The 18,476-nt window shown below is 40.9% G+C and overlaps 1 protein-coding gene across 3 annotated transcripts in view; it reads right to left on the bottom strand.

Annotated features, from left to right (window-relative positions):
- The window catches only part of LOC131943049 (protein stoned-B), a 46,925-nt gene that overhangs the window by 10,647 nt on the left and 17,802 nt on the right, over nt 1–18,476 (bottom strand). The gene's annotated exons all lie outside the window — the stretch shown is intronic.

Raw genomic sequence — 18,476 nt, 5'->3', positions numbered from 1 at the left:
GGAACAGATACGGGGAACTAGACAAGGAACAGATACGGGGAACTAGACGAGGAACAGATACAGGGAACTAGACGCAGGACCGGCGCTACCTATAAGGCGAACTAGGCGGTCGCCTAGGGCGCCATCCCTAGGGGGGCGCAAAAGGTTTAATCGCTATTATCGAAAAGTAACTCAAGTAATTAATAACTTTTATAAAGGAGTTGCGATCTATTTCGGCACCCAAGAAGAACTATCCCTTCTGCACCCCCACCCCAAAGTTAGGTCTATATAGGCTAAGTTGGAAAGGTTGGGGCGCTTTTTACCAGTCACTTTGACTTTTTAATTTGGTGTCACAGAATTGATGTAGAAACAATTAAATAAGTTCCTAATTTAAATGTCGAACTTTTTAATAGGGCTTGTAAGTCTGGTTTTCTCTGACTTTGAAATTTGTCCTGGTGTATAGAGTTTTGTAATTGACGGGGTGTTCAAAGTATTGTCACTTGTTTGGTATGTTTTGATGAATCGTTTAGATTTGGGAGTAACGGCGGAAGGCTGTTGCTGATATGGTTTCGTAGGTATAAAGTATCGAGGTGTTAAAGAGTCATAATTTTCATTTGGCTGTTTTGTAGTTGAATGTCTAGTGGAATCTGATTGGTAATAGAGAAATGAGAATGCAGGTGATGAAGTATCGCAGTTCTGGAGTTCGGGAGTACTGATTCTTGTGGTATTAAGGTATCGAATTATATTGACTATTAAAGTGTAGTAGTAGGTCCAGTGAAATAGTTGTTGATTGGGAGTACCGTTTGTAGAGCTTGGTGAAGTTAAACGAGTTGGTGTCGTAGTTCTGGAGCATCGGGTGTAGTTCTGTTTCTGTATCGAAGTTTGATATGTGTTGTGAATGTAGTAGAGTATACCGAGTAGTCGAGTTTATCGTAAGTTAGATGATTTCAATTCAGTACGGAACACACTATAAAGAAAGGTAGGCGTTCTCTAGTTGAAAAATCTTTAGGTTTTTAGGAATCTATATTACCACTCTTAAAGTATTAATATATATTAAATAGGATGGAATTTATAACTAATCGTAAACTTTTTTTTTCAAATTATAAATTTTAAAAATATTTAATCAATAATTCTAGCAATGTCTAAAGCAGTTACCCGTGTTTGATATTTTGAAAGACATCCCTTTATTTAGGGGATCCAAAATTTGATATTCATGATGACGGAGTAATGACAACGATTAAAGTATGTCATCAAAAATGAATAGAAGTATGTTATAATAAAGCTACCATTTTTAGAATTTCAAACAAAACATACAGTTAAGTATTCAATAGATAAAATATATTGTTTTTACAAGGTTACATAACTAACATAAAAGATCTGTTATAATTATTACATAGTGAAATTTAGAGCGTTTTATTGTGTTTTTCAAACATGTATTAGTTACACTTGATTAATTTAGCAATTCTTGTGAAAGTTATTTCCCTTGAATAAAATTTTGCTATTTGGATTTTTAAATGGGAGATAATTCGTTGCTTAACTTTCATTTCAAATTCCTGCACCTTAGGTTGACCGCTTACATATAAATACAACTTTAAGTTATTTGTTACTGTAAAAATATATATAGAGAGCTTAAGTTCTAAACAAAATGGATTGGTAGGTTTTTTTTAGCAATATAAAGTTGAAAAACAAATACATCAGTAGCTGTTGTAGATTGCAATACTTAATGTTTGTAGACATACAGTCTTAGTCTTAAATTAAACGTCTAATTAGTTGTCTTTTCATATTTTTCACCCTCTCCTAAAGGATTCATATATAACAATTTTAGGCTGGAATCTATAACATTTATAACCTTTTGTTTTTTTAAAAAAATCATTACATAATCACACAATATAGACATTATACAATTATGACTGAAAACAGTCAAGCTTAAATTGCCTCTTGGGAGAATTTCAGAGAGTCGAACACTACAAGAAGTTTTTTTAAAAGTTTTTTTCTCTTTCTAGACTTTTTCCCCCCGGGAGGGGAGGGGGGGAGGAAAGCACTTAAAATTTTCTAAAGGGGGGGGGGGGGGGTGGCTATGTCGTAAGGTACAAAGTAGACTCGTGGACTTAGCAACAATTTCAATAAAACGTGATTACACTTGCAAACTGGAATTGGAGGAATCAGTACAAACGTTTGCAACGAAGGAGGCATGTAAAATTTGATTTTGATGTCTACATTTAACGTTTACGCAATTGATAATAAATTAATAAGTCACTTTTAATGAATTGTTCTTATACATATGTTTAGTAATTAATTTGTGTGAAAGGGGGCGTTGTAATAAGTTTTGCCTAGGGCGCTAAATAATCTGGCGCCGGCACTGACTAGACGAGGAACAGATACAGGGAACTAGACGAACAAGGGAACATTGCATAGCTCGTGTATGTTTGGAAGGGAGAATGGAATGGCATTGCTAGTTGCGGAGGGGGGGGGGTTAATGAAGAGGTCTTATTCTATAGTTTTAAATTTTCGAACTACATTAATTGATAAAAAACACAACATATCGGGTGGTCCTCGCTTCACGATTTTAAAATACCAAGAGTACCTAATATGCAACAATTAAACTTTGCTTTTTACTAATAATAGAATCAAATTAAGTAGGATAACTTGTTAGGGATTCGAATAAATAATAACAAACAGTACGCTTGTTTTTTTAAAAAATCACTTTAAAAGTAAGATATATTTTTTTGCTTTACGCTAGCCGACATCTTGAAGTCTATCATTATTATTGTTTACGATTTTAAATAACTTAGGTATAGTGGAAGAAACTTTTCGATGAATTAAATTTTTTCACCGACTTAATCAAAATATTCACATTTGGTTTGAAAAATACTAGCTGGCAAGTACCAGAACGAAAAGCTGTTGACCTACTTACAAGCCCTATTTGTTCTAGAATTTTTTTTTCAGGTGAAGTGTTAACATTCTAATAAGGTAAAAATCAATATTTAATTTTCACATCAAGAATAGGGTCCAGATTATGGGATTTAAATTAAAAAATAATCAATTTCTTACTTCGGTTTGGATACAAGACAACCTTGGAAGGAAGTTGGTGAATATTTTTTTTCTCGTGGGGTGAGACAAGACATTAGTTTGGGTTGTGTTGTTTCAATTGGTCTTTGGTACCATCAAGTGTAGTTTTAATGGACCCAACGGAGAACAGTCTCGAAATTATTCAAATGACTCATTAATTAATTTAAAGATCATGTACGATGTTACTAAAATAAATATGATTATACAAATCTGACTGGTTGGGTTTTGTTGGACTTTACTAAAGATTGGATGTAATTAGTGTTTTAGTATTTTTTGGTAACTAAACAAAATTAAAAAAATAAATAAATATATAGTTTGTTTGTGTATATTTTATTACTGAAAACAACAACAAACATGTCTTCACTAAGTGTTGTTAAAAATAATGTAATTAAAAAACTGTATCGGCAAAGTTTTGAGCACAAATTACAATAAAACTTTTATGAAGTGGCGTTTTGAGAGTGTCGATCTGTACAGCCAATCAAGATTTGGCTTACAGAAGTGAAACATCGGGTTATAGCTTAGGCTTGATGTAAGTAAACAGAAATTTAGACCTTAACTCAAACAATTATTTTCAAGTTCTCTGGGTTTGCAACTTTTATAATATTGATTCTAAAAATATTAAATTTCTGAATTGTTTTTAGGCTTAAGTTTTTATTATTATTTTTATTATTTTTACTGTCGCTTTGATTGCAAAATCTAAAATCAAAAGCACGTTTTTTAATCCATGTCAACAATATTATGGAAGGATTCTCGTCAACTCGGAGGTTTTCAACATTGGAGGGACAGAAAGACACTGTTAACTGGCATACGACGTAGTTAGAGCTGGGTTAGGTTAAGGTAGAGATTAGTTTCTGAATTAAGTTCCCGACATGTCCCCTTTAATGAAAATGGCCGGATTTCTTTACATACGTAGACTAACTGTAAACTTTGGTATGGTAGAACTAGGCTAGCTAGACTATAACAAAACATACAGATTTCTCTACATACATAGACTAACTGTAAACTTTGGTATGGTAGAACTAGGCTAGGCAATGGTAGCACTAGCTAGACTAGAACAAAACATACATATTTCTCTACATACATAGACTAACTGTAAACTTTGGTATGGTAGAAGGCTAGGCAATGGTAGCACTAGCTAGACTAGAACAAAACATACATATTTCTCTACATACATAGACTAACTGTAAACTTTGGTATGGTAGAAGGCTAGGCAATGGTAGCACTAGCTAGACTATAACAAAACATTTGAACTTCATAAAACGAAATAGATAATAAAACTTTGATTATAAAAACTTGGAATATCATCAAACTCAGGAAAACCATGCATATGTTGACAATGTAAGAAAAAAAACCTTAACTACAGGCATGCATTCTCTTCAACAAAACATGCAATACCCCCCCCCCCCCCCCCGCACACACACAGAAACACATCAGATAGGATAAAAATATTAACGAGAGCAAAGTTGCTAGAGATCTTGAAAAAAAAGTTGACAAATGTCGGGGGATTGTTTGTAGTTTGTAAGGCGCTAGGAGATATTGATTGGGTACAATCTGATTGGGAGGAGCAGTGGCTAGGCTAGGGTAGCTGTGGCTAGCGAACGGTAGCAGTGGCTAGACTAGTAGTGGCTAGGCTATGGAAGCAGTGGCTAGCGAACGGTAGCATTGGCTAGACTAGTAGTGGCTAGGCTAGGGTAGCAGTGGCTAGGGAACGGTAGCAGTGGCTAGGCTAGGGTAGCAGTGGCTAGGCTATGGTAGCAGTGGCTAGGCTATGGTAGCAGTGGCTAGGCTAGGGTAGCTGTGGGATAGGGAACAGTAGCAGTAGGCTATGGTAGCAGTGGTTAGGATATGGTAGCAGTGGACTAGGGAGCGGTAACTGTAGGGTAGGCTAGGGTAGCTGTGGCTAGGCTAGGGTAGCAGTGGCTAGGCTATGGTAGCATTGGCTAGGCTATGGTAGCAGTGGCTAGGCTAGGGTAGCTGTGGGATAGGGAACAGTAGCAGTAGGCTATGGTAGCAGTGGTTAGGATATGGTAGCAGTGGACTAGGGAGCGGTAACTGTAGGGTAGGCTAGGATAGCAGTGGCTAGGCTAAAGTAGTACTGAACTAGCAGTGGCTAGGATAAGGTAGCAGTTGCATAGACTACAGTTACAATCGGATAACAATTTTGGTGGCTAGGGTAGGGTAGCAGTAGGCTATGGTAGCAGTGGTTAGGATATAGTAGCAGTGGTTAGGATATGGTAGCAGTGGCTAGGCTAGGGTAGCAGTGGCTAGGCTAGGGTAGCAGTGGTTAGGATATGGTAGCAGTGGGCTAGGGAGCGGTAACTGTAGGGTAGGCTAGGATAGCAGTGGCTAGGCTAAAGTAGTACTGTACTAGCAGTGGTTAGGATAAGGTAGCAGTTGCATAGACTACAGTTACAATCGGATAACAGTTTTGGTGACATTAAAGTTCGCAACAAGGAGTGACATTTGTCTCTATCAATACAATAGTCGCCATGGGATAAAATTGAAACTGACATTATAAAAATGACATTTAAATAAAAAAATGACATTAATATAAAATAAACCGGGAGTGATCTCCCCTAAACTTTCTCGAATATTTTTATATAAAATAACAGGGGATGGGAACTCGAGCTATAGACATGATTTTTAATCCATTTTAAATACTTAAAGTTTTAAAAATAGAATAAAATCTCGTAGACAAATTAATTGCACACCAAGTGAACGCGAAATAAAAAAGCGCATAATAGTGCGCAATATTATTAGTACTTTTAAAATTTACATTAGTTTTTTGAGAAATCGGAAGTAGCGTAAATTACTACTTCCGGTCAACGGAAATTACTCAAAATTTAACAGAAGGTAGAGAATTAGATCTTTTACTTACATGTGAAATTTCATTTATCTATCTGAAATAGTACTCAAGTTATAGGCTTTTGAAAAATTCAAAGTAGAAAAAGTACCACTTCAGGTTGTCGGAAATCGCTCAAAAGTTGATACGGATCTACGATTTTGATATAATACTTATATATGAAATTTCATCAACCTAGCTGTAACGGTACTCAAGTTATCGTGTTTACACACGGACACACACACAGACACACAGACACACATACACACAGACATACGGACAAGATTGCAAAATTATGTTTTTCCGTATCAGTGAGGTGTAAAACGTCGAGATTTGTAAAAATCTCGATTTTTTTTTTTTGCACGATTACAATACTTTCTCTATACTACGTATATACGAGAAAGTAAAAATGCAGTATTAAAAATGGCAGTCGGGTTTGTAAAACGAGTTTACATTTTAAAAATATTATTAAAATGCGTCAGCGTTAAACCTTCGTGAGCAACTTGAAAAAATTGTGATACATGATACGTGTGGTGAGGTCGTATTGGGTAACAGCCACACGTGTTGTGTAAGGTGATCAAGTCACGTGATAGTCAGGTCAGTGGACGCTGTCGACCAGATTACATACGATGTATCTGTGTCCATCGTTACACAAAGGTATCGGTCAAAATGTGTAATCGATATATCATTACACAAAGGTATCGGTCAAAATGTGTAATCGATTCATCATTACATAAAGGTATCGGTCAAAATGTGTAATCGATTCATCATTACATAAAGGTATCGGTCAAAATGTGAAATCAATCCATCATTAAATAAGACTACATCCGGTACGGTGGCGTGCGTGCAAAGGCGACTGTAATTATAAAAATAGAAATAGGTTTAGTGGACACAAAGGTTCGTTACATTTTTATCAACATGTCAGAAAATATTGAGGCATGTTCTATCAAATACTGACTCTTGTATGTAAGCCAGAAATTACAAAAAAACAAACAAAAACAAAACAAAAACAAAAGAAGAAAGAGCCACTGTGAACTGTTTTATTGTGTGGCAGTTATCTGGGTACCCACCCCCCCCTACCAAACTAAAATTTCTACAATTAACACGGGGGGGCGGCAACCTGCGGCTCGCGAGCCGCATTCAGCTCTTTGTATGTCCAGATGCGCGGCTCGTTAGTTCCATAACGATTGTATTATTTTATTTTCAAAACTCAAAAATATTATACCTATAAAACAACTTTAAACAAAATAAAAAACAACGAGAACAGGTGGAGTAGAGCGTATATGGACAGCTGACATGACAGCCGCTGGGCATTAGGTCCAGCCCCATCAGAGTTTCTTCCAGGCATCCGCACCCTCCCCCCCCCCCCGAAGAAAGTCTACCGCCCACCCGGAAGAAATAGAATTTATATAGAAAATATATACTTTTAACAGTGCCCCCCCCCCGTCCCCATACTCGAAAATTTCAAGTGCCCCCCCCCCCCCTCCGGTGAAAAATGTCTGGAAGAAACACTGAGCCCCACAACTGTGATGTGGCCAGCCCCGTGGCAATTGTTCCACGCTTTCCACTACCGAAATGCACATAAAAATGTTAGTGGCTCTTTAAAAAAATTGGGAAATTTTGTAGATTGTAACTTTTAGCTCTTGCGTATCAATAGGTTGCCGACCCCTGAGTTAACACCATTTTCAGACTAATCCCCCTCTGCTCAGCTCTACACAATTCTTCAATGCAGGCGTACAGTCGGGTAGCTTGACCCAGCCACCAAAAACATAGACCCCCCCCATAAATAAATCCAAACCCACCCAAAGACCCATCAATAAATCCTCACATAAACCTAGACCCCCCTCACAAATAAATTCAGACCCACCTACACAAAAATCGAGACCCACCTACACATAACCCCACACAAACTAAAAAACCAATCATTTGCCCTGAACTTGTTGTAGACGACACCATCACGCCAAGCAATTCTCTCCCACCACAATCAAACTGTTTAATGACAAACACCTCTCATCAACGCCACGTTAAATTAACGCTTTCGCCTTTCGTTTGGTAAAACTTTAAAACACTGTGCGCCAAATTACACCCTAGACGTAAGGCATAAACCAAACTGGTTAAAAATCTATTTGTTTTTTGACGAAACAAAACATTTTTTCCCCAACTTAATGTCAAACCAGATAAAAATCTATTTTTTTTAAAGCGAAACAAAACATTTTTTCCCAACCTAAAGTAAACTAGCTAAATCTTTGTTTTTTTTAGCGAAACAAAACATTTTTTCCCAACCTAAAGTAAACTAGCTAAATCTTTGTTTTTTTAGCGAAACATAAAATTTTTTCTCCAACTTACAGTCAACTAGCTAAAAATCTTTTTTTTTTTTTAGCGAAACAAAACATTTTCCCCCAACTTTTAAAGTCAAGAGTTTAAAAGTACCTTCCATTTGTTCACCACTAGGTTTGGACGAAAGATCCACGTTAAAAAAAAAAAAACCAAAAGAAAGCTGCTGTGGATAATTGGCGTGAAAGATCGATAACTGTGTGAGACTTGGATCAGTCCTGTCATTATATCTCAGCAAGCAAACGGAAGGAAACGAAAAGCCGCAGGAAAGAAAGCGAAAGTAGGCGGCTTGTAAAGCCACAGGGGATGCAAGTAGAAAATCTGGAGAGTTCAAACACAGAGGTAAATACATCTCGGCGTTAGTGGGGACGGACGGTCAAGGAAACAAAACACAAAATGGGGAGATCAATGATTTAAAAAATATATAACTTTCAATATTAGTAATCACATGTTGATTAATAAAAAGTATTAAGACTAACAAAGTGAAGTTGATCGCTAAGAATTACAAAAAAAAAAAAAAAAAACTTGTTATACGTTCAAAACACCATTAGACGTAATGCCTTCAACGCCACTGGCATTACAATCTGTCTCTCTGATGGTACCACTTCAATTCGTCTGGTAACTAGGGCCTAGTGTATTTGTTGGTACAATGGGCCTAGTGTATCTGTTGGTACAATGGCCCTAGTGTATCTGTTGGTACAATGGTCCTAGTGTATGTGTTGGTACAATGGTCCTAGTGTATCTGTTGGTACAATGGTCCTAGTGTATCTGTTGGTACAATGGTCCTAGTGTATCTGTTGGTACAATGGTCCTAGTGTATCTGTTGGTACAATGGTCCTAGTGTATCTGTTGGTACAATGGTCCTAGTGTATCTGTTGGTACAATGGTCCTAGTGTATCTGTTGGTACAATGGTCCTAGTGTATCTGTTGGTACAATGGTCCTAGTGTATCTGTTGGTACAATGGGCCTAGTGTATCTGTTGGTACAATGGCCCTAGTGTATCTGTTGGTACAATGGTCCTAGTGTATCTGTTGGTACAATGGTCCTAGTGTATCTGTTGGTACAATGGTCCTAGTGTATCTGTTGGTACAATGGTCCTAGTGTATCTGTTGGTACAATGGTCCTAGTGTATCTGTTGGTACAATGGTCCTAGTGTATCTGTTGGTACAATGGTCCTAGTGTATCTGTTGGTACAATGGTCCTAGTGTATCTGTTGGTACAATGGTCCTAGTGTATCTGTTGGTACAATGGTCCTAGTGTATCTGTTGGTACAATGGTCCTAGTGTATCTGTTGGTACAATGGTCCTAGTGTATCTGTTGGTACAATGGTCCTAGTGTATCTGTTGGTACAATGGTCCTAGTGTATCTGTTGGTACAATGGTCCTAGTGTATCTGTTGGTACAATGGTCCTAGTGTATCTGTTGGTACAATGGTCCTAGTGTATCTGTTGGTACAATGGTCCTAGTGTATCTGTTGGTACAATGGTCCTAGTGTATCTGTTGGTACAATGGTCCTAGTGTATCTGTTGGTACAATGGTCCTAGTGTATCTGTTGGTACAATGGTCCTAGTGTATCTGTTGGTACAATGGTCCTAGTGTATCTGTTGGTACAATGGTCCTAGTGTATCTGTTGGTACAATGGTCCTAGTGTATCTGTTGGTACAATGGTCCTAGTGTATCTGTTGGTACAATGGTCCTAGTGTATCTGTTGGTACAATGGTCCTAGTGTATCTGTTGGTACAATGGTCCTAGTGTATCTGTTGGTACAATGGTCCTAGTGTATCTGTTGGTACAATGGTCCTAGTGTATCTGTTGGTACAATGGTCCTAGTGTATCTGTTGGTACAATGGTCCTAGTGTATCTGTTGGTACAATGGTCCTAGTGTATCTGTTGGTACAATGGTCCTAGTGTATCTGTTGGTACAATGGTCCTAGTGTATCTGTTGGTACAATGGTCCTAGTGTATCTGTTGGTACAATGGTCCTAGTGTATCTGTTGGTACAATGGTCCTAGTGTATCTGTTGGTACAATGGTCCTAGTGTATCTGTTGGTACAATGGTCCTAGTGTATCTGTTGGTACAATGGTCCTAGTGTATCTGTTGGTACAATGGTCCTAGTGTATCTGTTGGTACAATGGTCCTAGTGTATCTGTTGGTACAATGGTCCTAGTGTATCTGTTGGTACAATGGTCCTAGTGTATCTGTTGGTACAATGGTCCTAGTGTATCTGTTGGTACAATGGTCCTAGTGTATCTGTTGGTACAATGGTCCTAGTGTATCTGTTGGTACAATGGTCCTAGTGTATCTGTTGGTACAATGGTCCTAGTGTATCTGTTGGTACAATGGTCCTAGTGTATCTGTTGGTACAATGGTCCTAGTGTATCTGTTGGTACAATGGTCCTAGTGTATCTGTTGGTACAATGGTCCTAGTGTATCTGTTGGTACAATGGTCCTAGTGTATCTGTTGGTACAATGGTCCTAGTGTATCTGTTGGTACAATGGTCCTAGTGTATCTGTTGGTACAATGGTCCTAGTGTATCTGTTGGTACAATGGTCCTAGTGTATCTGTTGGTACAATGGTCCTAGTGTATCTGTTGGTACAATGGTCCTAGTGTATCTGTTGGTACAATTCTCTGACCCCAGGTACGACCAAACAACGGATCATAGACACGGAACAAGAGCTAGTATAAAAAGATACAACCAAAGCTAATCCCACTTTACTGAACGTTATTCTCATATAGAACTAAAATACGAACGTGAAAAACCCATAAGGGTTCCCACTTTATCGACCACACACCACAGTTGACGTGGATCTGTCTTCTCGCTAAAGGTCACGTGAATTACCACTGTATGACGAGACTTCAAGGGGTCAACCTGGGTCATAATGTGGTCACCAGCCCCGACTCACGGGTCATCCATCCCCACCCACGGGTCAACAGCCAACCCACGGGTCATAGCCCCACTCACGGGTCAACAGCCCCCCCCCCCCCCCACGGGTCAAGCAACCGTTATTTAACGAACTACGCCACACACCGACCTGCATGTTGTACTTAGACATCTTAAAACCTAACCCAAATCCTAACGCTGGTCACAGCTTTAGGAACAATATCTATAGGAAATATCTACATAGCAAGGTTAAGGGTAGTCCATAAATGACGTCACACTCGTAGGGGGGTCCGTAATTTTGTGACGGTGTGTGATGAGGGGGAGGGGTTCAGATGTTGCGACGTCACACTTTTGCAATGTTAGAAAACTAATTTTAGACGTAATTTCGCGTTTTAGAAAACTGTTTTAATAAATTGTAATAGGAATTGATTAAAATACTCTATGTTGGCAAAGTTCAGACAAGATTTTGGAAAGATATCGATATTTAAAAAAAAAATTCAACTGCAATTTTGAGGGGGGGGGGGGAGTTGTAGGCTGAGGTGTGACGACATTTTAGGGGGGGGGGGATCTGGCTTTTTGTGACGATATGTGAAGGAGGGTATGGGGGAGGTAAAAATTGTCAAAAATAGCGTGACGTCATTTATGGATGACCCCTTACATAATTTAAGCAATCTCAAGTCAGCTATTAAACAAATAGAGATTACATCTCTAATTATTATTTTTTTTAAAAACGGTCGAGTAAAACAAAGCTACTAAAAAACTACAAAAAAAAAAAAAACAACTACAAAACAAAAACAAACAAAACCTAATGGTTTCGTCTAATATCGATAGAGAACTAACAAAGGGCAGTAAGGCCGTTACAACAGAGGAAATTGCTTCCCTTTGTTACAACGCGGACATAAAAAAAAGCACAAAGATATTTTCATGACACAAAAACAACAACAAAAAACATCAACGTTATTTGATGGAATTTAATTTCCGATACACAGTCTGGATATTAGTGGCGGAGGTCGGTGGGGTGGATGGGGGGGGGGGGGGAGGTTTGAAGCCCCCAAACTAACCAGGACATCCATAAAGACAGCTCACGTTAAGTTTAAGCATGTTGACGAAGCGGTTTAACAGTTGTGTTTGTAAAATAGTAATAAAATATATACATGCGTAATCACCCACAGACACACACGCATTAATATATATATATATATATATATATATATATATATATATATATATATATATATATATATATATATATATATATATATATATATATATATATATATATATATATATTCTGAAAAAAGGCAGAAATGCGGCCAGTCCGCGCACTGCCCGACTAACGTGGCCAATGTTTGAAGAGGTTAAAACAGACAGAGTAGTTCGTAAATTGGCCAGGCAATGCGCGAACTGGCCGGCCAAGGCGTATTTTGTAACAGTGCATATCTGTACATATTCATCTGTACACAAAGTGTACAAAAAAGTGTACATTTGAACACTGTATACAATACTGTGTAGACTATTGTCAACAGTACATATGAGACAATGTAGACAATGACTGTACGCCCGTGTGTACAGCAACACACCCAGAAGAAAAAAGAAACACCGATAGAATAGGTGTTCCGTGTTGTACAATAGTGCGATCCGCTTTTATCACAATGCAAATATTTCGCCAATAAGAAGAGAAAACCAAACAAACTCCACGCAGTGAAGAGCCGGGGAGGATAACTCTAATTGTGATGTATTGACCGTGGCCTAAATCAATGGTAGCCATGGGGAGAGCATGAAACAACACAATTCGCGGGATACGGTGGTGGGGGAGCCTGGGCTGGCCTCGGTGGAAGTAGGGTGGGGGGGGGGGGGAGGGGAGCCTGGGTTGGCCTCGGTGGAACCGTGGAAGTAGGGTGGGGGTGGGGGTGGGGTGGGGTTCAGACTGGGATACCCAATTGTTGGAACAATCGAGAAAGAAGTAAAAAAAAATGGCGAATTAAATAAAGCAAACACATAGTGTAATTGATTTCACAAGTTGGATCTATTTATAGCGAGAAAAGACTATAATTAGTAACAGTATCAGGTGACAGTTGTTTAGCTTAGACAATGGGAAAACAGGTTTCGAGATATTAGGTGGGTTGTTGTGTTGGTAGTGTGGTGGGTTCGGATACCACCAACACTACATCCGAGTTTTTTTTATATGTTGTGTAAAATATATGTGTACGTCTACTATATGAAACAATTAATGGCGCAACATAATTAATGTCGTGGATCTTTACTTGAACTTTTAAACGCGTCATTCATTATATCGTTAGATAGACGCCCACACGCAATTAATTATGCCATCAAACAGACGCCCACACATCATTAACTATGTCGGTGTTTCAAACGCCATTAATTAAGAAAAACAAGACCTTGAACTACTGTATGGCCTCTATCAAATATATAGTAGCCACTCGAACACTCAGTAGCTTCTACTTGACCACTCAATAGCCCCACTTGACCACTCAATAGCCCCCACTTGACCACTCAATAGCCCATACTTGACCACTCAATAGCCCCCACTTAACCACTCAATAGCCCCCACTTGACCACTCAATAGCCCCCACTTGACCACCCAATAGCCCCCACTTAACCACTCAATAGCCCCCACTTGACCACTCAATAGCCCCCACTTAACCACTCAATAGCCCCCACTTGACCACTCAATAGCCCCCACTTGACCACTCAATAGCCCATACTTGACCACTCAATAGCCCATACTTGACCACTCAATAGCCCATACTTGACCACTCAATAGCCCCCACTTGACCACTCAATTGCCCATGCTTGACCACTCAATAGCCCCCACTTGACCACTCAATAGCCCCCCCCCCCCCACTTGACCACTCAATAGCCCCAACTTGACCACTCAATAGCCCATACTTGACCACTCAATAGCCCATACTTGACCACTCAATAGCCCCCACTTGACCACTCAATTGCCCATACTTGACCACTCAATAGCCCATACTTGACCACTCAATAGCCCATACTTGACCACTCTATAGCCCATACTTGACCACTCAATAGCCCATACTTGACCACTCAATAGCCCCCACTTGACCACTCAATAGCCCATACTTGACCACTCAATAGCCCATACTTGACCACTCAATAGCCCATACTTGACCACTCAATAGCCCCCACTTGACCACTCAATAGCCCCCACTTGACCACTCAATAGCCCCTACTTAACCACTCAATAGCCCTCTCCCCACTTAACCACTCAATAGCCCCCTCTTAACCACTCAATAGCCCCCACTTGACCACTCAATAGCCCATACTTGACCACTCAATAGCCCATACTTGACCACTCAATAGCCCATACTTGACCACTCAATAGCCCATACTTGACCACTCAATAGCCCATACTTGACCACTCAATAGCCCCCACTTAACCACTCAATAGCCCCCACTTGACCACTCAATAGCCCCCACTTAACCACTCAATAGCCCCCACTTAACCACTCAATAGCCCATACTTGACCACTCAATAGCCCATACTTGACCACTCAATAGCCCATACTTGACCACTCAATAGCCCATACTTGACCACTCAATAGCCCCCACTTAACCACTCAATAGCCCTCACTTGACCACTCAATAGCCCCCACTTGACCACTCAATAGCCCCCACTTGACCACTCAATAGCCCCCACTTGACCACTCAATAGCCCTCTCCCCACTTAACCACTCAATAGTCCTCTCCCCACTTAACCACTCAATAGCCCCCACTTGACCACTCAATAGCCCCCACTTGACCACTCAATAGCCCATACTTGACCACCCAATAGCCCCCACTTGACCACTCAATAGCCCCCACTTGACCACTCAATAGCCCCCACTTGACCACTCAATAGCCCATACTTGACCACTCAATAGCCCCCACTTGACCACTCAATAGCCCCTACTTGACCACTCAATAGCCCCCACTTGACCACTCAATAGCCCCCACTTGACCACTCAATAGCCCCCACTTGACCACTCAATAGCCGCCACTTGACCACTCAATAGCCCATACTTGACCACTCAATAGCCCATACTTGACCACTCAATAGCCCCCACTTGACCACTCAATAGCCCTCTCCCCACTTAACCACTCAATAGTCCTCTCCCCACTTAACCACTCAATAGCCCCCACTTGACCACTCAATAGCCCCCACTTGACCACTCAATAGCCCATACTTGACCACTCAATAGCCCATACTTGACCACTCAATAGCCCCCACTTAACCACTCAATAGCCCCCACTTGACCACTCAATAGCCCCCACTTAACCACTCAATAGCCCCCACTTGACCACTCAATAGCCCATACTTGACCACTCAATAGCCCATACTTGACCACTCAATAGCCCATACTTGACCACTCAATAGCCCATACTTGACCACTCAATAGCCCCCACTTAACCACTCAATAGCCCTCACTTGACCACTCAATAGCCCCACTTGACCACTCAATAGCCCCCACTTGACCACTCAATAGCCCCCACTTGACCACTCAATAGCCCCCACTTGACCACTCAATAGCCCCCACTTAACCACTCAATAGCCCCCACTTGACCACTCAATAGCCCCCACTTGACCACTCAATAGCCGCCACTTGACCACTCAATAGCCCATACTTGACCACTCAATAGCCCATACTTGACCACTCAATAGCCCCCACTTGACCACTCAATAGCCCTCTCCCCACTTAACCACTCAATAGTCCCCACTTAACCACTCAATAGCCCCCACTTGACCACTCAATAGCCCCCACTTGACCACTCAATAGCCCATACTTGACCACTCAATAGCCCCCACTTGACCACTCAATAGCCCCCACTTGACCACTCAATAGCCCCCACTTGACCACTCAATAGCCCCCACTTGACCACTCAATAGCCCCCACTTGACCACTCAATAGCCCCCACTTGACCACTCAATAGTCCCCACTTGACCACTCAATAGCCCTCACTTAACCACTCAATAGCCCCCACTTGACCACTCAATAGCCCCCACTTAACCACTCAATAGCCCCCACTTGACCACTCAATAGCCCCCACTTGACCACTCAATAGCCCATACTTGACCACTCAATAGCCCCCACTTGACCACTCAATAGCCCCCACTTGACCACTCAATAGCCCCCACTTGACCACTCAATAGCCCATACTTGACCACTCAATAGCCCATACTTGACCACTCAATAGCCCCCACTTAACCACTCAATAGCCCCCACTTGACCACTCAATAGCCCCCACTTAACCACTCAATAGCCCCCACTTGACCACTCAATAGCCCATACTTGACCACTCAATAGCCCATACTTGACCACTCAATAGCCCATACTTGACCACTCAATAGCCCATACTTGACCACTCAATAGCCCCCACTTAACCACTCAATAGCCCTCACTTGACCACTCAATAGCCCCACTTGACCACTCAATAGCCCCCACTTGACCACTCAATAGCCCCCACTTGACCACTCAATAGCCCCCACTTGACCACTCAATAGCCCCCACTTAACCACTCAATAGCCCCCACTTGACCACTCAATAGCCCCCACTTGACCACTCAATAGCCGCCACTTGACCACTCAATAGCCCATACTTGACCACTCAATAGCCCATACTTGACCACTCAATAGCCCCCACTTGACCACTCAATAGCCCTCTCCCCACTTAACCACTCAATAGTCCCCACTTAACCACTCAATAGCCCCCACTTGACCACTCAATAGCCCCCACTTGACCACTCAATAGCCCCCACTTGACCACTCAATAGCCCCCACTTAACCACTCAATAGCCCCCACTTGACCACTCAATAGCCCCCACTTAACCACTCAATAGCCCCCACTTGACCACTCAATAGCCTACCACTTGACCACTCAATAGCCCCCACTTGACCACTCAATAGCCCCCACTTGACCACTACTTTCAATAGCCCCCACTTGACCACTCAATAGCCCCCACTTGACCACTCAATAGCCCCCACTTGACCACTCAATAGCCCCCACTTGACCACTCAATAGCCCCCACTTAACCACTCAATAGCCTCCACTTGACCACTCAATAGCCCATACTTGACCACTCAATAGCCCCCACTTGACCACTCAATAGCCCCCACTTGACCACTCAATAGCACCCACTTGACCACTCAATAGCCCATACTTTACCACTCAATAGCCCCCACTTGACCACTCAATAGCCCCCACTTAACCACTCAATAGCCCCCACTTGACCACTCAATAGCCCATACTTAACCACTCAATAGCCCCCACTTGACCACTCAATAGCCCCCACTTAACCACTCAATAGCCCATACTTGACCACTCAATAGCCCCCACTTGACCACTCAATAGCCCCCACTTGACCACTCAATAGCCCCCACTTGACCACTACTTTCAATTGCCTCCACCCCACATAACTCTCAAACCTTTATTAGCCACCCTTACTTGACCAAACCAGCGTCTATTATACCAAGATCCAGCTCTGAACCCAAATGATTTATTATGCCATACAAATAGAAAACAAAATCTTGCACTAGACTTAATGAAACAAAACAAAGCCGGACACCCTTTAATTTTAATCAGAGGCGACCTATTCCGGCGCCCGGGGCGGACTATCATCCCATATTTATATACAGTTATTCCTGTCTATGTAAAACCTCCCCTCCTTTGACTGTATAGTTCAATACTTCAGCTTAAAAGAGCTTTTATTTTAATTTTTTAACCCCTTTTGGCGCTCCCTTGGGGTCGGTGCGCGGGGCGGCCGCCCCACACGCCCTCCCCTAACTACGCCACTGCCTTTTAATATCTACACAAACTAAAGCCATTCAAATCCGCTTTACTTCCCATCAAATAGCTTTAGTACAAATCCCACCACTGACCAACTATTGGAGCGGAAAAATCCGTAATTAATAATAAGACGATTATAGCTGACATGAAAAACACGTCTCGTACATTTACATAGTGTACATAACGTATCACAAACATTTAAATAATTTAAATTACATATCAACAACATTTACATACAATATCACGAACATCTACATACTGTACATAATATATCACGAACATTTACATACTGTACATAATTTATCACAAGCATTTACATACTGTACATAATTTATCACGAACATTTAAGTAGCCTACGTTACATTACATATCACGGACGTTTATATAGTTTACATAACCTATCACAAAGAATTTCATACTGTACATAACATATCAAGAACATACACATACTGTGCAATATGTTACCACACAACTACTCATACACACACTATGTTCACGTGAAACGTAATCGTTTATTTTAGCACGACGTATAACGAGGCAGATGTATCTCATTATGGCAA

The sequence above is a fragment of the Physella acuta genome, unplaced genomic scaffold (genome assembly GCF_028476545.2).
Source record: "Physella acuta isolate Inbredline_101_S28 unplaced genomic scaffold, ASM2847654v3 ptg000439l, whole genome shotgun sequence".
NCBI classification, from domain to species: domain Eukaryota; kingdom Metazoa; phylum Mollusca; class Gastropoda; family Physidae; genus Physella; species Physella acuta.
Note: the sequence above shows the minus strand (reverse complement) of the source record. Positions and strands in the feature narration are given on the sequence as shown.